Source organism: Giraffa tippelskirchi, chromosome 2 (genome assembly GCF_054371585.1).
Source record: "Giraffa tippelskirchi isolate mGirTip1 chromosome 2, T2T-mGirTip1v1.2.pri, whole genome shotgun sequence".
NCBI classification, from domain to species: Eukaryota; Metazoa; Chordata; class Mammalia; order Artiodactyla; family Giraffidae; genus Giraffa; species Giraffa tippelskirchi.
This window is the reverse complement of record NC_137276.1, coordinates 155,268,632-155,292,005: the sequence shown is the minus strand read 5'-3', so window position 1 is coordinate 155,292,005 and position 23,374 is coordinate 155,268,632. Positions and strand designations below refer to the sequence as shown.

The 23,374-nt window shown below is 40.8% G+C and overlaps 1 long non-coding RNA gene across 1 annotated transcript in view; it reads left to right on the top strand.

Annotated features, from left to right (window-relative positions):
• The first annotated feature begins 6,910 nt into the window (after positions 1-6,910).
• Positions 6,911-23,374, top strand: part of LOC145524049 (uncharacterized) — a 42,140-nt gene continuing 25,676 nt past the window's right edge. The window contains exons 1-2 of the long non-coding RNA XR_014067097.1: positions 6,911-9,800; positions 11,097-11,448. This is a non-coding gene — a long non-coding RNA (uncharacterized LOC145524049). The remainder of the gene's footprint in view (positions 9,801-11,096; positions 11,449-23,374) is intronic.

The window sequence follows — 23,374 nt, the reverse complement described above, 5'->3', positions numbered from 1 at the left end:
GGAAGTGTCTTCAGGGTTTAGGAAATGGATCATTTCTGTAACAGCTCCAATTAAATGACTCAACTATAGTTAATCCTGTTCCTTGACCTTTGGAAGGTAAGCTGGTAGGCTTTTCAGAGGTCAGAGGTTGTTAAATTTGGTGAGATACTTCAGTACTCTAATTAGTGTGTAATAGTTAGGATTTATAATCATCCTTGTAGGCTAGGCTTAGGGCAGTAATGAACAAACCCTGACACATATTTCTAGAGTCCTTCAAGGATGCTTGACAGTCACTTGATGAATTCCAGGATCCCCTGAAAGCAGTAATGGTTGACTGTGGTAAGAGCCCATGACCCCTGGAAGATTGTGAGTCAGCATAAATGTCAGAATTTAACCTGACAGTAGCAAGAATAAGCTTATCTCAGATGAAGGCTATAACTCAACTAGCTAGAACAGAGGATGCCTTAAGGTGGTAGGACAGGTGCTGCTCCCCAGTGCCTTTCTTTTCTCTCCCTGAGATGTGCCCTGAATCTGTGGGTTTATGGGACTAATGCAGGATGGGAATCCTACCAGATTACAGGGGCACTGAGTCTCTTCAATTTGTTTCTTTCAGTTTAGAGGGTGAAGTCATTGATAGATAAACCAGTAAATCTGTACTCTAGCTACCTTGTTCCGGGACCTAAAGTTCATGTTTTGAATACAGACCTTCAAACTGAACCAAAGAATATAGAAACTCTCCAGTTCAGAGCTACACATAACAAGGGGCCTTTCCAGAGGGGTTTTGCAGCCATGGACTTCTTAAATTACAAGTCATGATCCACCCCTTAGTTGATAGCTTTTGTCTAGACCAATACAATGACTCCAGATCAACATGCTGCCATTGCTTTCATAGAACTCATCACTTAAAAATAGAAATATTTATTTCACAAATAACAAATTTCCTTAATATAAATCCCCAGTTTATTACAAGGCATGGAGAGCCAGGACCACATGAAATTCACTTAGTTTAGCCACTTCCTTATGGATATATCTTATTGAATCCCATGTGTGTTGGGAATTGTCTGGGATTTAGGTATTTTCCCTGTTTAAGCACATGGTCCTTCTTCCTTCCTAACTAGAATGTTATATTAAGAAGATGTGGTTTTAGACCACTGTATATCTTGTGGCTACCATTTCTTCAGCATTCAGTTCAGTTCAGTCACTCAGTCATGTCTGACTCTTTGTAATCCCATGGACTGCAGCACTCCAGGCCTGCCTGTCCATCACCAACTCCTGGAGCTTGCTCAAACTCATGTCCATTGAGTAGGTGATGCCTTGATGCAACTCTTCAGCATTAGGGTTATATATATATGTGTGTGTGTGTGTGTGTGTGTGTGTGTGTGTGTGTGTGTGTATGTACGTATGTGTGTATATATATATATAGTAGCTTTATCACAGATCTCTATATTGCTTTGTTAATCTAAACTTTGGAAATTATAAATTCTGTTTTGGATCCTAATAAGGATTTGGGGGAGCTGTTAGTGGCTCCCAATGCTGGTCTACTGAGTCCCACATAGCAGCTCCTACTGTATTTCACAGGAAGCCATTGGATTGGTCCTCATATCCAACAGGTAGGAGAATTAGGAGTGGGGCCACACTTTTTTGCCAAAACCCAGAGTCCAGTTTTTGGTACTTAATATGGGTGTTATAGGATAAGATCTTTATAAGCATCCTTGATGTTACAAGTGCTAGTGCCTATTCCCTTCAGCTCAGACTCAAGAAAAGCAAATATAGTTAGGGCTGGGGACTATGCTTAGGACAGGGACAGCAGGGACCAGGAAGTGTCCTCGGGGTTTGGGTAATGGATCATTTCTGTAACAGCTCCAGTTAAATGACCAACTACAGTTAACCCTGTTCCAGCTAATAGAGATTTCATAAGTCTAGTGTGACCCCATCCTCACTTGTGTCTTCTCTTATAACTACAGTAGGGCCTTCATAATCACTTTTAAATTTAGCCTTTGCGTAAGCTATACAGGTTCTGAAATTTGCCTGGGTTTTTACTTGGCATGATATGATTTCCCATCCTTCATTTGTTCTGATATGAAATATGAATCTTCACAGTTGAGATCTGTATTATTCTATATATGCATCCCCTACACTAATTAGATAACTTGGCATATTGACAAATAATATGCAATTTAGTCTTTTGAGGAAAGTCAGTTATCACAGGTGTTCTGAATTACATAAGATATCTAGTGTGATCATTCCTTCAAGACAGAGCTGCTGTCATAACCAGTGCTGTTGTATTAGAATAATGACCTCTAGCTTATGGCTATAACCTTATTTAAATTGGTATTATAGCCAGACCTTCTAGAATTTATCTTCACTATCTCCTATCTTAATATGGGTTACAGATAATCTCTTTGAATTTTTTCCACAAAGAGTTAGCTCCAGCTAACAGCTGTGTGTTATTGGTATTGAACTTTTGGCAACACTGGGTCAGGGCTCCTAGCTCAAGAGTCCCCAGACTCTTGGTGCTCATCCACTTTACTAGGAATTGCTACATGGAATAGTACAATAAGTACCTTTGTCCTACTTCACATCTTTGTGTAACTACAGTGACGTTTTCATTGAGAAGACTTTCAAATGAGAATGATCTCAAGAACCCTAGGATGCACAACCAGTGTTCTCAAGGAAGGGAGTGGTCCTCCCATTGGTTTTGGCGGCCACCCAGATGATTCCTTCTCTCACATCCTTCCAAACCTTTTCTGAATGGCTGGAGAGGATTAGCCAATGGTACAAATTGTTATGGAAGGAGTGGTAAAATCATCCAAAGAGTATATCTGAGTCAGTTAGATGTTTTCTATAGCTGTCCAAAGTCATCATTTGGTAACCCAGAGTGAACCATGATAGATAGCTAAAGATTCTCTTTTGTATAGGGAGAAAAGGAGAGGATGGAACAAATAGAGTAGTAAGTCTCTTCTTTCTTTACTACCCATTCAGTAGACATACGGGTCATGGTGGAGAGTTCTGACAAAACGTGGTCCACTGTAAAAGGGAATGGCAAACCGCTTTAGCATTCTTACCTTGAGAATCCCATAAACGAAAAGGCAAAATGATAATAATGACACTGAAAGATGAACTCCCCAAGTCAGTAGGTGCCCAATATGCTACTGGAGAAGAACAGAGAAATAGCTCCAGAAAGAATGAAAAAGCTAAGCCAAAGCAGAAACAATGTCCGCCTGTGGATGTGTCTGGTGGTGAAAGTAAAGTCCAATTCTGCAAAGAACAATATTGCATGGACCTGGAATTTTAGGTCCATGAATCAAGGTAAATTGGAAGTGGTCAAACAGGAGATGGCAAGAGTGAACATTGACATTTTAGGAATAAGTGAACTAAAATGGACAGGAATGGGCAAATTTAATTCAGATGACCTCTATATCTACTACTGTAGGCAAGGATCCCTTAAGAGGAAATGGAGTAGCCCTCATAGTCAGCAGGAGTCAAAAATGCAGTACTTGGGTTCAGTCTCAAAAATGACCAAATGATCTTGGTTCATTCCCAAGGCAAACCATTCACTATCACAGCAATCCAAGTATATACCCCAACCAGTAATGCTGAAACTGAATGGTTCTATGAAGACTGACAAGATCTTCTAGACCCAACACCCAAAAAAAGATGTCCTTTTCGTCATAGGGGACTGGAATGCAAAAGGAGGAAGTCAAGAGATACCTGGACTAACAGACAAGTTTGGCCTTGAAGTACAGAATGAAGCACAGGGCAAATGAGTTTTGCCAAGAAGATACACTGGTCATAGCAAACACCCACTTCCAACAACATGAGAGGCGACTCTACACGTGGACATCACCAGATGGTCAATACCAAAATCAGATTGATTATATTCTTTGCAGCCAAAGATGGAGAAGCTCTATACAGTCAGCAAAAACAAGACTAGGATCTGAACACTGTAGCTCAGATAATGAACTCCTTAATGCAAAATTCAGACTCAAGCTGAAGAAGGTAGGGAAAACCACTGGGCCATTCAGTTATGACCTAAATCAAATCCCTTATGATTATACAGTGGAAGTGACAAACAGATTCAAGGGATTAGATCTGACAGAATGCCTGAAGAACTATGGATGGAAGTTCATAACATTGTACAGGAGGCAATGATCAAAACCATCCCCAAGAAAAAGAAATGTAAAAAGACAAAAGGTCTGAGGAGGCCTCACAAATAGCTGAGGAAAGAAAAGAAGCAAAAAGCAAAGGAGGAAAGGAAACATATACCCATGTGAATGCAGAGTTCCAAAGAACAGCAAGGAGAGATAAGAAAGCCTTCCCCAGTGAACATGCAAAGAAATAGAGGAAAACAAAAGAACGGAAAAGACTAGAGATCTCTTCAAGGAAATTAGAGATACCAAGGGAACATTTCATGCAAAGATGGGCACAATAAAGGACAGAAATGGTATGGAGCTAACAGAAGCAGAAGATATTAGAAAAGATGGCAAGAATACACAGGAGAACTATACAAAAAAGATCTTAATGACATGGATAACCATGAGGGTGGGATCACTCACCTAGAGCCAGACATCTTGGAGTGCGAAATCAAATGGGTCTTTGTTTCCATCACTACGAACTAAGCTAGTGGAGGTAATGGAGTTCCAACTGAGCTATTTCAAATTCTAAAAGGTGATGCTGTGAAAGTACTGCACTCAATATGCCAGAAAATTTGGAAAACTCAGCAATGGCCACAGGACTGGAAAAGGTCAATTTTCATCCCAATCCCAAAGAAGGGCAATGCCAAAGAATGTTCCAACTACCATACAATTGCACTCATTTCACATCCTAACAAGATCATGCTCAAAATCCTCCAAGCTAGGCTTCAATAGTATGTGAACTGAGAAATTTCAGATGTACAAGCTGAATTTAGAAAAGGTAGAGGAACCAGAGATCAAATTGCCAACATCCATTGGATCATAGAAAAAGCAAGAGAATTCCAGAAAAACATCTACTTTATTGACTATGCCAAAACCTTTGACTGTGTGGATCACAATAAACTGTGGAAAATTCCTAAAGAGAAGGGAATACCAGACCACCTTACTTGCCATCTGAGAAACCTGTATGCAGGTCAAGAAGCAACAGTTGGAACGGAACATGAAACAACAGACTGGTTCAAAATTGCAAAAGGAGAGCATCAAGGCTGTATATTGTCACCCTGTTTATTTATATGAAGAGTGTATCATGTGAAATGCTGGACTGGATGAAGCACAAGCTGGAATCAAGATTGCCGGGAGAAATATCAACAACCTCAGATATGCAGAGGACACCACCCAATGGCAGAAAGTGAAAAGGAACTAAAGAGACTCTTAATGAAGGTAAAATAGGGTGAAAAACCTGGCTTGAAATTCAACATTCAAAAAACAAAAATCATAACATTCAGTCCCATCACTTCATGGCCTATGGATGGGGAAACAATGGAAACAGTGACATACTATTTTCTTGGGCTCCAAAATCACTGCAGATGGTGACTGCAGTCATGACATTAAAAGATGCTTGCTCCTTGAAAGAAAAGCTATGACAACCCTATACAGTGTATTAAAAAGCAAAGATATTACTTTGCCAACAAAGGTCCGTCTAGTTAAAGCTATGGTTTTTCCAATTGTCATGTATGGATGTGAGAGTCCTACTATAAAGAGGGCTGAGCACCAAAGAATTGATGCTTTTGAACCATGGTTTTGTAGAAGACTTGAGTGTCCCTTGGACAGCAAGAAAATCAAACCAGTCACTCCTAAAGGAAATCAACCCTGAATATTCATTGGAACAACTGATGTCGAAGCTCCAATACTTTGGCCACCTGATGTGAAGAGCCAACTTATTGGAAAATACCGTGATGCTGGGAAAGATAGAAAACAGGAGGATAAGGGAATGACAGAGGACAAGATGTTTGGATGGCATCACCGACTCAGTGGACATGAGTTCGAGCAAGCTTCAGGAGATGGTGAAGGACAGGAAGCCTGGCATGCTCCAGTCCACGGAGTTGAAGGAGTCAGACATGACTGAGCAACTGAACAACAACAGAGTTTCCAGGCTTGTTTGTTGTTAAGTCTATTAGCTTGTAGACTCCTGGAGGGGTCCCTGTGGCTTGTTTTCCATGAAGCGTTTGTGTTTCAACCAACTTCACTCTATACCCCACCCTATGTACCTGCAAGTCTGTTACCTGCACATAAAACCTCCTGTTCCCAAGTGTTCTCAGTGCAGAAAGTATTCTGGTCTGAGGATGTTGGCCTCCCCACTAAGACATTTTTCTCAGACCTGTCTGAAGTTTGGGTATTAGGGTTGAAGAGCAGAGAGTAAGATTGGCAATCTCTATTCCTTTTCTTGGTATTTCCTTACCCTGGCATTCATAGATTGCCCATCAATTTGGGCTTTTTGTACCCTACCTTTTAATAGCCAGACCAATATGTCTTTCTAATGAAAACTACTTCTTTCTCTTTTTTATATTTCCCTTCATTTTCCTTTGGTTATTTTGGGAACTGAAATTCCCAGAAGTCTTCCTAAGCCATCTTTTCTAAAACTGTGTGTAGGAGAGACTGCTAGTTAACTACTCCTTTATTTTTTTTTTCTTCTTTATTAACAGAATCCTGATTTGCATGGTGGTGACAATGTGCTCAACTAAAAAATTACATTGTCCACCCCCACTACTGATAAGGATGACAGGGTGACACAGTTCTTGTCATGAGGTATAACTAAAGGTAAGGTAGGGTTTCTAGTAAAGCTCCTTAAAAGAGAGCTTTCAGGCATGGCCTTAGATATTCACCCTATTGCCCTAATTTCTTCCCCTTCTTTCTACCTGCATCTTAGAGGAGATGCTGGACATGGAATAGACATCTAGCAATAAGATAACCATGGGAGGAAAGCCAAGCAAATAACTTGGGGTCACATCTGAAAAGGCTGGATTAACAAGCAGATAGGTCTTATGTGTGAATGTGGACACACTTCATAATTTCTGTGCCCTGCCACCACCCTTGCCACCTTAGGGTTGGGGAGAAAAGTTCCCGTGTCACAACATATCCATACAGCTCACATATCTCTAACATCAGTTACAGTAAGACTGTGCTGCCATAATTTACTCCCACCATCTGAGACCTAGACTTCTTTTGCATCTAAATCCATTAAAAGTAATTATTTGGCCTCTTAAACCCAAGTTCAGAAGATAACATTTATTAGTGAGAGGTCTAAGATCCTCCACTGGAGTGGTAGCACACAGTTTGAAAGAAGTTCAATAGACAGAAAGTTAGTCGATTTTGACAATTAGATTTTCAAAAGAAGATTAATATCCACAGGTACTGGGGTTTAAAATAGTAATATAAACATACTATGAGGTGGTCCTACAACACATTACCAGTTTTAAATGTATATATTTGTATTTTAAGTTTTATGGAGGTAAATTACTTTCCTTTTAGATTCCTATGCATTTTCAACCAGCTATTTGTGTTTCGTATTGTTAATAGTAGAACATTAGAACAGATTTAAGATCTCCAAATATAAAAAGTTATTGTGACAACTTAAAAAGTTCCCCCAAAATTTGTGTATTAAGAATTGTAGTTACAAAATTATATCTATAAATGTTCCAGTTTGTAGAAAGATAATTTCTGTGTGTACATGTATGTTCTCTAGGAAGATATTGTATCAAGTTGTTAGTTTCTTTCTAGATAAATAAGATGATAGCTTTTTAGTGTTATCCAATTTTTTTGTAATAAGTTTACTTTTTTCATAAGAACAATTTTTTTAAGATAAGGAAAACTTCCTCATGGTAGATAGTTAACAAGAGAAGCAGAAGAATGTTGCTGAGAAATGAATAGCAGGAAGAAATCAGAAACTGCAGGAACCAAGGGACATTTGCCTTTGTTGCTGAGACACCATCAGAGCTACAAATGACTCGGATTCCTGAGGCTCAAGAACTGCTCCTGAGCTGCCATGGGATCTGCATGGCGAGGAGATGAGCCCTGGCTGTAATGCCAGGGATGCTCTTTCTTGTCTGATTTTACTTCTTCATGTTACCTTCTCCTAACCCATGTTAACATGTCTCTCTGATCCTTAAAAACTGTACTTTCATGTATTCAATAAACACTAGAATCCAGGTTATATGCCAAACCCCTAAATAATACTGAGAATATACCAGTGAGCCAAACAGAGCTTCATGGAATTAATGTTGATAGTGGGGAAGATAGATGCTAATCAGAACATACAAGTGTATAGATTGGGATAGAATGGGACAAGGACTACGGAAGAAAAGAACAGGCTGCAAGGAGGTAGAGTTATTGGGCAAGAGGGGAGACTCACATTATGCAGTCAATATGCCAGTCAGAACTCAGTTTAAGTTGAGAACTGTAGCAAGGGCAAAAGTCAGGTAAGTGGCTATTCTGGTGGGGGAAGAAAGTGTTTTAGACAGAGGAAACAGCATGTATGAATGCCTGAGCAGCAGTGAACCTCAGGAACCTAAGGAAGTGGAGGGATGGTGGTCAGAGCATAGAAAGTAAAGAGAGGGACTCTAGAGGAGCTTGTAGAGGTAAATAGATGCCAACTCACACAGGGCATTGTAAATTATGATAAAATTTTACCATTTTTTCATAAGCAGTAAAACCACTGGAAGGTTTTGAAGAGAAGAATACCTTAATCAGGTTAGTTTTCATAGTGGCTGTGGTACAGCAAATAGATTGGAAGAAGAGACAAGAATGGAATTAAAAAAAAAAAACAGGTAACTAATAATGTGTAAATATCACAGCAGTCTGTTAAGGCCCAGCCACAGATTCAATCATTTATATTGCTGCTGCTGCTGCTGCTGCTAAGTCGCTTCAGTCGTGTCCAACTCTGTGCGACCCCATAGATGGCAGCCCACCAGGCTCCCCCGTCCCTGGGATTCTCCAGGCAAGGACACTGGAGTGGGTTGCCATTTCCTTCTCCAATGCAAGAAAGCGAAAAGTGAAAGTGAAGTCGCTCAGTCGTGTCTGACTCTTCCAGACCCCATGGACTGTAGCCTACCAGGCTCCTCCGTCCATGGGATTTTCCAGGCAAGTGTACTGGAGTGGGGTGCCATTGCCTTCTCCAATTTATATTGCTACTCTAGTTAAATGAGACAGTATTCAGAAGCAATTGTAGATGCTGATCCAAAACTTGTAACCTTGGCTAACTATTAGCGTTAGCAGTCTCTGCTTTGGAATTGGCTGCCCATCTCACTCTTCTCTGTAAGGGTCCCCGTGTTTGCCACAGATAAACTTTTGGACAATGGTCATGTCTGAGTTGGAAACTTTTTGCTTTGTCCAAAGAACTAAAGCCACAGTTATAAAAAGGATCAAAGAAATAATGAGCGCTTACTAGGTACCAGACACTATAGTAGGCACTGACATAATAGAGTGTGTAAAAACAGAGTTCCTACCCTCATGGGCTTCCCAGGAGGTGCTAGTGGTAAAGAACCTGTCTGCCAATGCAGGAGATGTGAGAATTGCCGGTTTGATCCCTGGGTCAAGACGATCCCCTGGAGGAAGTCATAGCTACCCACTCCAGTGTTCTTGCATGGAGAATCCCATGGACAGAGGAGTCTGGTGGGCCACAGTCCATAGGGTCACAAAAGTCCAACACGACTGAAACGACTTAGCACGCGCACAAACTCATGGAACTAACTAACTACAGATGTAATTACAGACTGTGAGATGACCCCGTCTACTTGCCTTGTCAACCACTAAACAAAATCTTAAAGTAATACTCTTCATGGATCCCACACTGAGGGCTACCTGATATGATTGTGCAGTTGGAGTGTCACACAAAGATGCCTGGCCAAGGAGGTTAGTGGGGATAAAAGCTCTCAGAATTTCCATTGCCAAGCCATGCCCTCTGCAGGGCTACATCTTTTCCAAAGGAGGGGTATGTTTTTTTTTTTCTACTAAGGTGTCAGTAACATTTCTTTCTCTAGTGTTAGGAGGGAATTCCCTCTTCTCAAAATTGAATGAGAGGCTCTACCTTGTAAGTGTGTGCCTGCATCGAGCACAAAAATGTATCTGAGGTGAATGTAAAAGGTGTGAGTAGGTAGACTTAGAAAAAGTAGAAAATAAAAAGGCCTAAGACAATGATATTTTTAAGACAATGCTTTTTGAAAAATGGATCCTACATCTGCAGGACTTAGAGCAATATCAAAGACCTAACACAAAGTAGGTAAAGACAACCCAGTGGTGAGACAGTGGAGAAAAGAGCTGGACTGTGCATTACATCAGTGATTGTTACTGGGTTGAATGAACTTACAGGCATCACATTGGGAAAAGCTGCGGTGTTGGAAAAAGGGAAACGTTAGGTATTTCTGTATCCTGAGCCTGGCTAATTGAACAAATCTTTACTCCCATATTTTAAAATGTTAGACTCCATTCTGAAATCATGGACTCAGTTTGTGGGAATGGTCCTGCTTCTGGGAAGAATCTTGCCAGAATAAATCTAGAAACAAAAAGCAAAGAACAAGGAGACTGGTACCTTGAAGTCATGGTTTTTCCCAACAGTTGTATCATATTGGACAACTGGAGCAGCCCTCTCAGAGCCTCAGTATTTCATCTGGAAATTAGAGGCTACTTTTCTCAGTGGGTTGTGAATCTTGAAAGGTATTGAAATACTCTGTAAACTGGGGCAGTAAGGAAGATAAGTTTTTCATTAAATGCTGAGTTTCAGAGGCCTGGCTCTGAGCTGGGTTTAGTTGGCTGAGTGGGCAGAATCTCAACTTTGGAACGACGGTCTGTTTCTGAGTGGAGGTCTGGGCTGACTGCTGGCTGCACCAGAGGCTTTGACTACACTCTGGGATTGACAACTTTAAAACAATTTTAGTCATACAGATTCAAGACAATAAGTTTCTTGACTCAGGTTATGTTTTGAGCATAGGCCATATGCCTTCTAATGGCATCTGTGGTCGATTAGGATCTTCTCTCCTTTTGAAGAGACCCATAAAATCAGATAACTCATGCACCACTGCCAACCTTAACAGAAGCCCTAGAGAGCTCCCTTCTCCTTGGCTGCTGGTTTGTTGGGCATCTGCAGCCTGCACAGGACTGGTCCACTGCTCCTCAGGCTCAATCCCTCACTTGCCTTCTTTCTCTTGACAGATATTTTCAGCTAATGAAGAGCATAGAGTGGCAAGAAAAGTAAAAGCATCTATCAGCTTTTTCCCCTCCTCTTGCCAAAATGAAGTTTAATCCCTGTGTAACTTGTTACTAGAGCAAGAACCCTGAAAGGCATTTTAATGCACCTTCCTACATTTGTAGGAAGATTGCCTTCCCCTCCCAAGTTGCTGAGACAGAAGTACAATGCTGAATCTATGCCATCTGCAAGAATATTGAAGTTCAATTTGTGTGAGGACACTACAAAGGTCAGCAGATTGGCAAGGTGGTCCAAGTGATAGGAAGATGTGTCATCCCCGTTGAACAAGTGCAGCAGGAGAAAGCTTATTTTGTGCAGGTATTCACTATAGTAAAGTGATTATCATTCCCACTAGGAAATGCTAAAATAAGTTTGTGTCTGTATATATTAGAGCTGGTGATTTTGTCTAGTGAGAGATCTGCTGGGTCTTGGGGCAGGACTCTAGGCCAAATGAAAGGATTTCTTAAGTCCACATTTCACCTCATATAATGCAACATACAAGCAGAAGTGGGAGCCATTTTTGGATATCATGATAGGGTTCCTATTCCTGGGGTGAGAAACTGGGACTAGATGACCTATAAAGTCATTTCTGGGCTTACCTGGTGGCTTAGTGAAGAAGTATCTGCCTGCCAAGCAGGAGGTGCAGATTTGATTCCTGGGTCGGGAAGATCCCCTGGAGAAGGAAATGGCAACCTGCTCCAGTATTCTTGTCTGGGAAATCCCATGGACAGAGGAGCCTGACAGCCTACAAGTCCACGGGGTCCCAAAGATTTGGACATGACTTAGCAACTAAACAACAATGTGTATGTTATATATCAATATATTGATAGATATAATTTATGTATATAATTATACATTCATCAGTTCAGTTCAGTCGCTCAGTCTTGTCCGACTCTTTCCAACCCCATGGACTGCAGCACGCCAGGCTTCCCTTTCCATCATCAACTCCTGGAGCTTACTCAAACTCATGTTCATCAAGTCAGTAATACCATCCAACCATCTCATCCTTTCTTGTCCCCTTCTCCTCCTGCCTGCAGTCTTTCCTAGCAGCAGGGTCTTTTCCAATGAGTCAGTTCTTCGCATCAGGTGGCCAGCTTCAGCATCAGTCCTTCCAATGAATATTCAGGACTGATTTCCTTTAGGATGGATTGGTTGGATCTCCTTGCAGTCCAAGGGACTCGCAAGAGTCTTCTCCAACACCACAGTTCAAAAGCAGCAATTCTTCAGTGCTCAGCTTTCTTTATAGTCCAACTCTCACCTCCATACATGACTACTAGAAAAAATCATACCTTTGACTTAATGGAACTTTGTTAGCAAAGTAATGTCTCTGCTTTTTAATGTGCTATCTAGGTTGGTCATGCTTTTCTTCCAGGAAGCAAGCATCTTTTAATTTCATGGCTGCAGTCACCATCTGCAGTGATTTTGGAGCCCCCCAAAATACAGTCTGTCACTGTTTCCATTTTTTCCCCCTCTATTTGCCATGAAGTGATGGGACCAGATGCCATGATCTTAGTTTTATAAATGTTGAGTTTTAAGCCAGCTTTTTCACTCTCCTCTTTCATTTTCATCAAGAAGCTCCTTAGTTCTTCTTTGCTTTCTGCCATAGGGTGGTGTCATCTGCGTATCTGAGGTTACTGATATTTCTCCTGGCAATCTTGATTCCAGTTTGTGCTTCATCTAGCCCAGCATTTCTATGACGTACTCTGCATATAAGTTAAATAAGCAGGGTGACAATATACAGCCTTGACCTACTCCTTTCCCGATTTGGAACCAATCTGTTGTTCCATGTCCAGTTCTAACTGCTGCTTCTTGACCTGCATACAGATTTCTCAGGAGGCAGGTCAGGTGGTCAGGTATTCCCATCTCTTTAAGAATTTTCCACAGTTTGTTGTGATCCACACAGTCAAAGGCTTTGGTGTAGTCAATAAAGCAGAAGTAAAGGTTTTTCTGGAACTTGCTTGCTTTTTCTGTGATCCAATGGATGTTGGCAATTTGATCTCTGTTTCCTCTGCCTTTTCTAAAACCAGCTTGAATATCTGGAAGTTCACGGTTCACATACTGTCGAAGCCTGGCTTGGAGAATTTTGAGCATTACTTTGCTAGTGTGTGAGATGAGTGCAATTGTGCAGTAGTTTTAACATTATTTGGCATTGCCTTTCTTTGGGATTGGAATGAAAACTGACCTTCTCCAGTCCTGTGGTCACTGCTGAGTTTTCCAAATTTGCTGGCATATTGAGTGAAGCACTTTCACATCATCTTTTCGGATTTGAAATGGCTCAACTGGTATTCCATCACCTCTATCCTCCATTAGCTTTGTTCACTAGCTTTGTTTATATATTCGTAAATATGTCTAATATGTTTTTATGAAGACCAGTTGGGAGATTTCCTTGTCTCCTCATTAAAAATAGTTTTGCTTCACATGAATGGCAGATTTCTCCATTTTTTGGAGACCTGATCCTGTATCAAATCCTAAGTTCCTCATTTTGAAGGGCTGTTCTGATGCCCAGAACACACATATGACAGAAAAATGGGCAAAAGGTTTTAACAGACCACATATACACACAAGAAACATATAAAAATGGCTCTTAAAACGTATAAAAAGATGTCTTAGAGAAATGCAAGTTAAAATTACAATGAATTACTATTTCTCATCTATTGTATTGAGGAAATTGGATGGTACCCCTAGAACATTTAGCTCTGGTGACCAGAAGGGAGTGTGCTGCTGGGCACCATAGGATGTTTCCTACATAAGGCTACTGCTGCAAGATCAGGAAATGTAACTGACCTACCTAATACATAGAAATAAACACAGAGAATTAGGCAAAATTAGATAGAGGAATATGTTTAAACCAGTTGTCGTTCACTCGCTCAGTCATGTTGGACTCTTTGTGACCCCATGGACTGCAGCATGCCAAACTTCCCTGCCCACTATCTCCTGGAGTTTGCTCAAACTCATGTCCATTGAGTCAGTGATGCTATCCAACCATCTACCTCTGTCACCCACTTCTCCTCTTGCCCTCAACCTTTCCCAGCTTCAGGGTCTTTTCCAATGAGCCAGTTCTTCACATCTGGTGGCCAAAGTATTGGAGTTTCAGCTTCAGCATCAGTCCTTCCAATGAATATTCAGGACTGATTTCCTTTAAGATGGACTGGTTGGATCTCCTTACTGTCCAAGGGACTCTCAAGAGTCTACTCCAGCACCACAGTTCCAAAGCATCAATTCTTCATTGCTCAACCTTCTTTCTGGTCCAACTCTCACATCCATGCATAACTACTGGAAAAACCATAGCTTTAACTATACGGACCTTTGTCAGCAAAGTGATGTCTCTGCTTTCTAATACACTGTCTAGGTTTGTCATAGCTTTTTTTCCAAGGAGCAAGCGTCTTTTAATTTCACGGCTGCAGTCACCATCTGCAGTGATTTTGGAGTCCAAGAAAATAGTCTGTCACAGTTTCCATTGTTTCCCCATCTATTTGCCATGGAGTGATGGACAGGATGCCATGATCTTAGGTTTCTGAATGTTGAGTTTAAGCCAATTTTTTCACTCTCCTCTTTCGCTTTCATCAAGAGGCTCTTTAGTTCCTCTTCGCTTTCTGCCATAAGGGTGGTGTCATCTGCATATTTGAGGTTATTGATATTTCTCCCGGCAGTCTTGATTCCAGCTTGTGCTTCATCCAGCCTGGCATTTCACATGATGTACTCTGCATATAAGTTAAACGAGCAGGGTGACAATATATAGCCTTTCCCAATTTGGAACCAGTTTGTTGTCCAGTTCTAACTGTTGCTTCTGGACCTGCATACAGCTTTCTCAGGAGGCAGGTCAGATAGTCTGGTATTCCCATTTCTTTAAGAATTTTCCACAATTTGTTGTGATCCACACAGTCAAAGGCTTTAGCATAATCAACAAAGCAGAAGTAGATGTTTTTCTGGAATTCCCTTGCTTTTTCTATGATACTTTTTCCGTACAAGTAAAACCCCAGAAAAAGAACTAACTGCAGTAAAGATAAGCAATCTACTCATAAAATGTTTCTATTCATGAATGAAATGATTTTTCATATAGAAAATCCCAAAGATTCTATAAAATATCCTACAAAACAGATACTAGAACTAATCAGAGAAGTTGTAAAGCCACAAGATACATAGTATACAAAAATCAGTTGGATAAACATTTTATAGAAATTAATGATTAGAAATTAAATATTAAAATAGAACCAATTACAAAATACCAAAACATGAAAAATTTAAGTATAAACCTTAACAAAATATGTGTAGGATTGTGTGCTAAAAGTTACAAAACACCAATGAAAGAAAGCAAAGCCCTCAATAAATGGAGAGATACACCATGTTCATAGATTAGAAAATTCAATATTGTTAAATTGTCATTTCCAAATTGATCTATAATTTCAATACAATTCGAATCAGAAACATAGTAGACTTTCTGATAGACAAGTTGATTCTAAAATTTATATGGAAATACAAAGGACCTAGAATAATGAAAACAACAGCAATGGAAAAGGACAGCAATGTTGAAGGACTTAGTCCTACCTGATTTTGATTCTTATTATAAAGCTACAGTAATCAAATCAGAGTGGACTTGTTGAAAGAATAAACAGGTACAATGAAGGAATCAAATCGTTTTATTAGATTATCTTGGAGCTGACCATTTCAGATTAATTTTTATCTATTTAGCAAATCCTTTCGATGTGTAGATACATGTTTTATTTCTGGGATGTTTTCTTCAACTATAATTTTTAAAGTTTCATTGTTTTATAATTCTTCTTCAAGGGCTCCAATTATGTCTAAGCTGCATTGCCTGTCTTCTGTGTCAATCATTTCCTTCCTGGCTCTTATTAGTCTATCTTATTTCATTTTCTTGGCTGATTGCTTGCCCTTCTTTGGGGCTGCTTATTAAATTTCCACGTGAGTTCATTCTTTCTTGAGTGCTGTATAAAGTTGAATGTTGGCCTCCCAAAAGGTAAGTCCACTTCCAACCCATTAATGTGACTTTATTTGGAAAAAGAGGTTTTGCAGATCTAATTAAGTTTAGGATCTTGAGATGAGATCCGTCTGTATTAGCTGGGTGTGGCCGAATTCCAATGGCAAGTGTCCTTAGATGAGAAGCGAGAAGCAGGAGAAGACATTTAGAAAAGAGGGCAGTGTGAAGATGGAGGGGGAGATTAGAACACTGCATATATAAACAAAGAAGATCAAGGACTGTTGGATGTCCCTAGAAGCTAGGAGCGAGGGCTGAAGACTAGGAGAGCTCCTCCAGAAGAAACCAGCCCTGCTGACACCTTGATTGCAGGCTTCTGGCCTCTAGAACCCTGAGGGAACCAATACCTATTGTTTTAAGTGACTCACTTTGTGGTGACTTCTTAAGGCAGCCCTAGGAAACAAATACTTAAAATTTACTTTTTAATTCTGAGATAATTTTTCTTTTTGTTCTAGTTATTCCTTGAGTTCAACCAGCTCTTTTAAAACTACTTCCTTTTTTTTCCCAAATCCATTTGTTTTTAATTTCCAATTGAAGATAACTTTTCATATTTCCAAATACTTATTTGAGGGTATTTAATTCAGCCTTGAAACGTGGTGTTGCAATTTTCTTTCACTTCATGGTTGCTTGGATGTTTTTGTGTTTTGTTTTTATCTTCCTTGGAATGGTGAAGTTTCATCACTTGAAATGTTTATTTCTCCGCCCCTTGCCCTCCAGGTAGTTTTGCACAGATTTATTCCCTTCAGTTCTTTTTGTGGATTTGTGATGGTTTACAAGATTCTTAGTTTAATGGTGCCCTCTTCTGTCACTATGGCAAAGTACAGCTTCTTTAATGCTTGTTTTCTGTATGTTCTATATTTGAGTTCTAAGCCTGTTACATGCATGGAAGAATATAAAGATTTATCTTATAACCCTCACCTTACTAGTTCAGTATGACTGGAGCTTATTGCTGCCTCAGAAAGAGCAGAAGCTCACAGTATTCTTGCATTACCCCAGAATGATATCTTCACATTTCTTTATGAAGGTGCTTTCTCTGAGCCATCCCCAGCTTTACTCCCTGCTTCCCTCTCTCCATCCATGTATCCTTTCTCTGGAAACCACTGTTCAGGTATATCTCACGAAAGCATGGAGGTTTAAGCCAACAATAAAGCAGTTGTAGTGGAAAAGGGACAGAATCAACAGAGAAGAAAGGCGAAGGGAATTCCTGACATGATGATGGTGAAATGAAATTCTGTGAAATGAAAACCTGTTTAATATAGGATTAGAGACCACCAACTCAGGAGAGATGACTCCCTCACAGCCACTTCTCAAAAATGTAAGGTAATAGAATATCTAATATTTATAAATATACTGAGAAATATTATATAGTTCTGTCAGAATTCAGGGATAAACTGGTTGTTGTTGTTGTTCAGTCGCCCAGTCGTGTACAACTCTTTGTGACCCCACGGACCGCAGCACGCCAGGCCTCCCTATCCCTTACCGTCTCCCGATGGTTATAGTACCAAAAAAAAAAAAAAAAAAACACATAAGCAAGCAAAAATGTTAACTCTTGGGAGGGGAATAGATTTTAAACAAAGGAAATGTCACCATGAGCTATAGATCAGCCACAAATAACAGGTAACACTTACACAGCCAAGAATGTAATTGTTAAATATTGATTTAACCAAGTAGGATACTATTAAGACCACCTTGCTGCTGTTGCTAAGTCGCTTCAGTCATGTCTGACTCTGTGAGACCCCATAGACGGCAGCCCACCAGGCTCCGCTGTCCCTGGGATTCTCCAGGCAAGAACATTGGAGTGGGTTGCCATTTCCTTCTCCAGTGCATAAAAGGGAAAAGTAAAAGTGAAGTCACTCAGTCATGTCTGACTCTTGGCGACACCATGGACTGCAGCCTCCCAGGCTCCTCCATCCATGGGATTTTCCAGGCAAGAGTACTGGAGTGGGATGCCATTGCCTTCTCTGAAGACCACCTTCAGTTCAGTTCAGTTGCTCAGTCGTGTCCGACTCGTTGTGACCCCATGAATTGCAGCACGCCAGGCCTCTCTGTCCATCACCAACTCCCAGAGTCTACCCAAACCCATGTCCATCGAGTCAGTGATGCCATCCAACCATCTCATCCTCTGTCGTCCCCTTCTCCTCCCGCCCCCAATCCTACCCAGCATTAGGGTCTTTTCCAATGAGTCAACCCTTCGCATGAGATGGCCAAAGTATTGGAGTTTCAGCTTCAACATCAGACCTTCCAATGAACACCCAGGATTGATCTCTTTTAGGATGGATTGATTGGATCTCCTTGAAGTCCAAGGGACTCTCAAGAGTCTTCTCCAACACCACAGTTCAAAAGCATCAATTCTTCGGCACTCAGCTTTCTTCACCATCCAACTCTCACAACCATACATGACCACTGGAAAAGCCATAGCCTTGACTAGATGGACTTTTGTTGGAAAAGTAATGTCTCTGCTTTTAAATATGCTATCTAGGTTGGCCATAACCTTCCTTCCAAGGAGTAAGCGTCTTTTAATTTCATGGCTGCAGTCACCATCAGCAGTGATTCTGGAGCCCAAAAAAATAAAGTCTGACACTGTTTCCACTGTTTCCCCATCTATTTGCCATGAAGTGATGGGACCAGATGCCATGATCTTAGTTTTCTGAACGTTGAGCTTTAAGCCAACTTTTTCACTCTCCTCTTTCACCTTCATCAAGAGGCTCTTTAGTTCTTCACTTTCTGCCATAAGGGTGGTGTCGTCCGCATATTTGAGGTTATTGATATTTCTCCCGGCAATCTTGATTCCAGCTTGTGTTTCTTCCAGCCCAGCGTTTCTCATGATGTGCTCTGCATATAAGTTAAATAAGCAGGGTGATGATATACAGCCTTGATGTACTCCTTTCCCTATTTGGAACCAGTCTGTTGTTCCATGTCCAGTTCGAACTGTTGCTTCCTGACCTGCATAGAGGTTTCTCAAGAGACAGGTCAGATGGTCTGGTATTCCCATCTCTTTCAGAATTTTCCACAGTTTATTGTGATCCACACAGTCAAAGGCTTTGGCATAGTCAATATAGCAGAAATAGATGTTTTTCTGGAACTCTCTTGCTTTTTTGATGATCCAGCGGATATTGGCAATTTGATCTCTGGTTCCTCTGCCTTTTCTAAAACCAGCTTGAACATCTGGAAGTTCATGGTTCATGTATTGCTGAAGCCTGGCTTGGAGAATTTTGAGCATTCCTTTACTAGCATGTGAGATGAGTGCAATTGTGCGGTAGTTTGAGCATTCTTTGGCATTGCCTTTCTTTGGGATTGGAACGAAACTGACCTTTTCCAGTCCTGTGGCCACTGCTGAGTTTTCCAAATTTGCTGGCATATCGAGTGCAGCACTTTCACAGCATCACCTTTGAGGATTTGAAATAGCTCAACTGGAATTCCATCACCTCCACTAGCTTTGTTCATAGTGATGCTTTCTAAGGCCCACTTGACTTCACATTCCAGGATGTCTGGCTCTAGGTGAGTGATCACACCATCATGATTATCTGGGTCATGAAGATCTTTTTTGTACAGTTCTTCTGTGTATTCTTGCCAAAAGATCCAAAGTGAAAGTCGCTCAGTCGTGTCTGACTCTTTGTGACCCCATGGACTCTAAGGTCCATGGAATTCTCCTGGCCAGAATACTGGAGTGGGTAGCCTATCCCTTCTGCAGGGGATCTTCCCAACTTAGGAATCAAACTGGGGTCTCCTACGTTGCAGGTGGATTCTTTACCAGCTGAACTACCAGGGAATCACCTTAGGAGCAGGGTACAGGGTAATTATGTATTAGTGAGGGGTGAATTGTATAATAGCTAAATTATCATGTTCAGTAAATAATTTCTAAAACTGAAAATTTATAATCATATTTTTTTTAGAAAGATGGAAGTAAATACCATGATAAATACCTGAAATTTTTGAAAGTTGTTGCCTCTGGGGAACAAGAATAGAGAGATGGGGTGGGAGAGAACAAAAGGAGAATGAGTGCCTTTGTTATGGTACTGATGTGGTGATCTGAGGATCGAGTTTGATAAGCACTGATGTAGCATTCTCCTGTCTCTTTTCTCCATACCAGATACCTCCACACACATGTACAGACACTTCAGCTACTGTGACAGCAATTCCCCTCCACCTTCTCTACAGCTTATCATATTCTAATACTCAAGTCCTGCTGTCTTCTGAAAGTCTTCCATGTTTGCTTGAACAAAATTGTCTCTGATTCCTGGGTTGAGCTGTAGCTCCTCTACCTCCCACTAATGAGACCCTGGACTTGCAATTCAGTCTCTCTGAGCCTGAGTTCTCCCTTTGGAAGGATGGACTGGGACATCATTTGATTTCATTAGATTAAAACTCAGATAATATACATAAAGCCCTAAGCATAGGGTCCACAGATACACAGTGAATTCTCAACAATGATAGCTTTCTACATTCTGATGTCTTAAATTTACCATAAATGTAACTTGTGTTGTCTCTTATCATTTCAAAATTTTGGTCTCTGAGCTCTCGTATTCATTATCTTGTATTCTTTTTTGTTTGTTTCTCATTATATTTTGTTTTATATTATTAGATAGCAGTGATTTGCAACTTGCAGTAAAGGCAGGGCAATTGTAAATGTTAACCTGATACAGTTATGTCCCAAGAGAAGATGCAGTGCCTTACTTCAAAGTCCTTGCTGGGTGACCAGCACCCAATACACAGAGGAGAGTGAGAGGTGGAAAAGGAAAGAGGCTGGGAATGGAATGGGGAGCAGGGGAATTGGGCCAATGTGCTCAGAACTTACTTTTTCAAAAGATATTTCCTAGAGGACCTTGCAACAAATTTGAAGGAGAGATTATTGAGCAGAGGTAGATGTTGAGATATTTGGGGTTTGGCTTTGTAGTTTGTTTTTTTGAGCCTGGTGGCTCAGCAGTAAAGAATTCTCATGCCACAGCAGGAGACATGGGTTCAGTCCCTGGGTCCAGAAGATTCTGTGGAGAAGGAAATGGCAGCTCATTCCAGTATTCTTGCCTGGGAAATCCCATGGACAGAGGAGCCTACTGGGCTATAGTCCATGGAATCACAAAGAGTCAGACATACCAACTAAACAACAACAATGGATAATATAGAGAAAGCATTAAAGAATCTCAGTGTCACCTCCTGTGATAATTCAGACTCTCTTGTGCCCAGTCACTACTGACAGCCCCACTAAACATAACTATAATGCCCTTGTTAATACAATTGAAGTCACATGTTCACTGCCTCTCAATGAAACTATCTGAAGTCTGACTTTGTATAGGGAGCTTTCTCTGACCACTCCCTCTCTCTCCTGATCTCTTGAATCTCTGAAATCAGAGCATTTCTTCCTGTCTCACTTTGGGGCAAGCATAAGGGTGCCCTCCTCAGATGCCCGTAACCAGTGTGTGTCTTCATCCCCCAGCTTCTCCACGCTTTGCAGCTAACCATCAACACTTGTGACCACCAGATGTTTTCTCTCCTAGGCAGTGGCTGCTTACTTTACCATTCAAAAAAAGAAGAATAGCTCCTGGCATCTGAACCCTGACAAAAATGAGCATCTGGCCTTAGTAAATCAAGTCACTCTGGGACGAGTGGTGCCCCTCTTAAGCTGAGAGCTGTGATAACTACCAACTCATAATGTCAGGAAGGCCCAGCAGCAGGCCATCATATGACAGACATAGTATGTTCCAGATGCAGCTGGAGCTGGTCCAGAGGGCACAAGTAATCTGCATGAATAGGTGGCCCAGTTCTCACTCATCATTCATCACTAGTACTTCTCTGCTGACAACTGTGGCTCATAGAGGACCTGACTTTGATCAACTGACAGAGGAGAAAAGTAATCAAGCCTGATTCATGGGTTGTTGAATATGTTGGTTTAAGCCAAAAATCAACCATGTCTACACTTGGCGGTGGTTCTGAAGATAGTGTTGAGGGGAAATTCTCCAAGTGGATTGAGTTTGGACGTTGTATCTGATCATCTACCTTGTGTAGAGAAGTGGGCTCTCGAGGGTACTTCCTTAGTCACCACCACCCACCTTAGTTCAGTGACTTAAGGAGAACCTAAGTGACATAAGACACACTCTCTTGTCATATATAAAACTATGTCATCATTTTTGTGAGCTTGTGTTGATATTTAGGCCTAGCAATGTTAACTTCACCCTTTTGTGAATACATATTTCAACTCCTTAACTACTCAGCGAATGCCTTTGAAAGCAGGGATCTTGTTTTATTAATCTTATTTCCTTAACTGAACAATGGGCATAATAAGAGCACCTTCTCATAAAGTTACTGTCGGGATTAATATTAAAAATATTAAGTACATAGGAGTGTTCCTGGCATTTAACAGATATACAAGAATTTGTTGTTGATTTTTTCCTCAGCTTTACTGAGATATAATTGATATGTAACATTGTGTAAATTTAAGGTGTACACATGTTTATTAAATACACTTATATGATGCAAGATGATTAGCACCACATCCTTAGCTAAAACTTCGATTATATCACATAATTATTTCTTCTTTGTGGTAAGAACATTTAAGATGTACTCTCTTAGCAACTTTCAAGAATGCAGTACCTTGTTGTTAACTATAATCACCATGCTGTGCATTAGATCCCAGAACTTATAACTGGAAGTTTTTAACCCTTTGACTAACACCTCCTCATTTCTCCTGCTCCCCATACGTGCTAAGTTGCTTCAGTTGTGTCCAACTCTATGCGATGCTATAGACTGTAGCCCGGCAGGCTCCTCTGTCCAGGGGATTCTCCAGGCAAGAATACTGGAGTGGGTTGCCATGCCCTCCTCCAGGGGATCTTCCTGACCCAGGGTTTGAACCCGTGTCTCCTGAGGCTCCTGCATTGCAGGAAGATTCTTTACCACTGAGCCACCAGGGAAGACCCTCTCCCGCTCCCCAGCCCCTGGTAACTACCACTCTGCTCTCTGTTTCTATAAGTTCAGCTTTTTCAGATCCCACATATCATATAGTATCTACCTTTCTCTGTCTGACTTATTTCACTTAGAATAATGCCCTTAAGATTCATCCATGTTGTCACAAATGGCAAGAAGTTTTTCTTTCCCATGGCTGAATAATATCCCATTTTATGTATGTTTACACCTTTAATAATTCTTCTATTGACAGACACTTGGGTTGTTTCCATATTTTGGCTTTTATAATTAATGTTGCAATGATCATGGGGGAGCAGATAGCTTTTCAAAATACTGTTTTCGTTTTTTTTCCAGTCT